Here is a 3,932-nt window from a genome sequence, read left to right as displayed (position 1 = left end):
TGCGCACACACAAGAGAGAGAGAGACAGATACAGTGAGAGGGGAAAGAAACCACCCCTCGGGGGGATGGTCACACTGCAATTCTTTCTCCTCCTTCCTCCTCCCAGGATCTTGGGTACGTGCACACATGCACCAGAGTGAGTTTCAAGCCACTGGATTTGGTACTTGAACCACAGTCAGCCATGTGGGAGTCCAGTGATGTAACCATTACACCATCTACCGGCCCTAATTTTTAATTTTTTAAAGATACTAAGATGCTGGAAAACTTCTTCATAGGTAATCACAGTAGCTAATTAACTAACATTGCTGACTAATTTTTATGTCAACTAGCTTAAGTCATAGTCTGAGGTAAGGGAAAATGAATAGCAAGTTTAGAGTACAGAGTTTCATCCCCAAGTTTGTAACGCTATTCATTCTCGCCACCAGCATTCTCTGAGGGTTTGCTATATGTTCTACACTTTACAAGGTGCTGCATGTGATAAGAAAGAACTAGAAAATAGAGTACCTGCTTTCAAGGAGCTAGCAAAGGGACTGTGTCCTTTGGCTTGCCCTGCTGTTATCAAGATCAATCACTTGTTTTAAAGTAAAATGTTCTACTCTGCTTTAGGCTATTAGTAATCATCCTCACATAAAAATGATTTGATTTCTCACCAATGTCTTTGAATTTCACTTCATGTCCAAGGGTTCCAGTTCAGTTAATTTTTTAAACATCAAATTTGTAGTCAAAGCATAAAGTCTTACGTATCAGAAATACTTGACTTGCATTAATTTTGCAAATTAGTTAGTGCTATGAAATTATAAAGATGAAAAAGAAAGTCTCTGCAGTCAATAAAATCAGAAGTATGGAAACAAAGGATTGCAATGAAAAAAGATACTACTACTACAGGTATGTGCAAATAACTAATAGTCATCAAGAACAGAACAATAGGTGTATGTGGCAAATTACTTCAAGTATGTAGTAATAACTGAGAAGAGTTTCAAGAATCATTAGACACTTCAGAGATGAACATAGAAAAGGAAATTTAAGCATTAGAGGACATTTACCAAGGAAAGGAAGCAGAATGACATATTAAGGAAACCGTGGTTATAATTTTGGTGTGTTCAAGGGGAAGGAGAGTAATATAAGGGAAAAAGAAGTTCTGAATATCATGTTTAGGAACTTGAAGCTCATTTGGTAAACAATGAAGACCTACTGAAGGATAATGTAAAGCAAGGCTGGATGATCCGTAAGCAAGAGAATTAGAGTTCATACCTGTACATTGAAGAAGTCCAGTATGTCTGCAATGTGAAGAAGAATGACTTGAATTATAACAGAGTTAGAGCAGATATGGAGCAATAGATAAAAAACAACTTGGGTGTAAACCTGATGGAACTTAAGAATTGGCTCTATGCGAAAGACTATTCAGACCCTGACTGTACAAATGCGCTTCATTATTGTTTGTATTTGTTAATCCATGTTTGGTCTTCATCTGTCAGAAATTGATACTATTCGCACTCATTCTGACTGTGACCACAAAAACCAATGTAGAGTCTGTCGCCTGTTTCAAAGCAAGAATTTGCAAAGACTATTCATCTATTTGGAGGTCCACCTTCCACATGAGTTTTGAAAAACTTATTTACAACTTAGCTTTTAAGGCTGAGTCTATAATATTGCCTGAAGCCATTATTCTCACATTAATCATGAAACAATCAATCACACACCAAACAATTAATCTAATTCGATAGGCTTGCTGCTCATACAACTGCCCTGCTCAGATAGTGCCTGGGAGGAAGCATAAACAACTGATGTGCACCCCAAACACATCAGTTTTAGACGACATCTAGATATGGCCTTGGCTCTGAATCACCCAATTCCCACCCCACCCCATGGACCATATTGTATGTCTTCTCCTCTAATCTTCTAGGTCTCCTTGCTGCCAACTCTGTTGTCACCATAATTTTTATACAGTCGCATAGGGGTTTGGTTCCAGACCACCTGAATAAAGTGAATATTGAAATAAAACAAATCACATGAATTTTCCAATTACCCAGTGCATAGGAAAGTTCTGTTTACACTATACTGTAATTTACTAGATGTAAAATAGCCTTCTGTTTAACCAAAAAAAAAAAATCCTACACAATGTATGTACTTTAACTTAAAAATACTTTATTGCTAAAAAAAAAAAATCAAATGATCTTTTGAGCCATTAGTAGACTGTAATCTTTTTGCTGGTAGAAAGTCTGACCTCAATGGTGGTGGATAGTGATTCATCAGGGTGATGATTTCTGAAGTCTGGAATGGCTGTGGCAATTTCTTTTTTTAAATTTTATTTTATTTTTTTTAATTTTCAGAGGGTATGTACACTTACCAGAGAAACAGAGAAGGAAAGCATCCTCTAATGAGGCATGATTACATCATGATCCTTCTTTCCTCCATTTCTTCATCCCATCAGGGTTTGGGGCATGCACACACTCATGTACCCAGTATGTTTTTCAAGCCCCTCGGACCAAGTTTCAAACCACGGTTGGCCATATGAGATCTGGCTCCCTATGTACAGGGCTTAACATACTATGCTGCAGGGCTGGGCCTGGCAATTTCTTAAAATAAGACAATAGAGTTTGCCTCATTGATTGACCCTGCCTTTCATGAGACATTTCTTTGTATAATGTGATGCTGTTTGATAGCATTTTGCTCACAGTAAAATCCCTTTCAAAATTGGAGTCAGTCCTCTTAAATTCTTCTGTGGTTTTATCAGCTAAATTTATATAATATTTTAAATCATTTGCTGTCATTTCAACAATATTCGCAACACCTTTATCAAGACTAGATTCCATCGCAAGAAATGACCTTTACTCATAAGAAGAAATCCTCAGTTGTTAAAGTTTTTTCATGAGATTGAAGCAAGCCATATTTTCAGGCTCCTCTTCTAATTCTTGTTCTCTCTCTCTCTCTCTCTTTTTAAATCACATCTGCAATTGCTTCTTCCATCAAAGTCTTCAGTCTCTCAAAGTTATCCATAAGGGTTGAAATAACCTTCTTCCAAAGTACTCTTAATGTTGATATTTTGACCTCCTCCATTGAATTGTGGACTCTAAAATATAAATCCTTTCCAGAAGGCTTTAAATGTACCTTCCCCAGATCCATCAGAGGAAACACTATTTATGGAAGCTATAGCCTTACAAAATGTATTTCTTAGTTAATAAGACGACTTGAGGGTCAAAACTACTCCTTGATTTGGGATATAGAATGAATATTGTGCTTGCAGGCATGAAAACAACATTAACTTCCTTGTATATATCCATCAGAGCTCTCGGGTGATCAGGTATATTGACAATGAGAAGAAACAGTTTGGAAAAAAACAAACAAACAAAACTTTCTTTCTGAGAAGTAAACAGTGGCCTTAATATTGGTTCGTAGGAAAACATGTCATGGCTTTCCCAACAGCCTAATATATTCAGTAAGCCATGCTGTAAGCAGATGTACTGTCATCCAGACTCTATTCTTCCATTATAGAACACAGGCAAAGTGTATTAGGCCCTAAAACTTTCAGATGGTAAATGAACACTGGTTTCAACTTACTGTAACCATCTGCATTAGCCCCTATCAAGAGTCAGCCTATACTTTGAAGCTTTAAAGCCAGGCACTAATTTCTTCTCTCTAGCTATGAAAGTTGTGGATGGCATCTCCCCATAAGAGCCTTTTTTTCTTTTTAAGAGTTTTTTTTTTTTTTTTTTTTTTTTTTTTTTTTTTTTTTTTTTATCGTTCCCTTTAGGGCATATGTACTTTCCAGAAAGACAGAGAGCTACTCCCCAGGGGGGATGGCCACTCTGCAATCCCTTCTCCATTCTCCTCTCAGGATCTTGGGCATGTGTGCACATGCATCCGCTGTGAGTTTAAGCCACCAGGTCCAGGACTCAAACTATGGTCGACTATATGAGAGTCCATAGACATAG

Source organism: Tupaia chinensis, unplaced genomic scaffold (genome assembly GCF_000334495.1).
Source record: "Tupaia chinensis unplaced genomic scaffold, TupChi_1.0 Scaffold000576_1, whole genome shotgun sequence".
Taxonomy (NCBI): Eukaryota; Metazoa; Chordata; class Mammalia; order Scandentia; family Tupaiidae; genus Tupaia; species Tupaia belangeri.
This window is presented reverse-complemented; position numbering follows the sequence as displayed.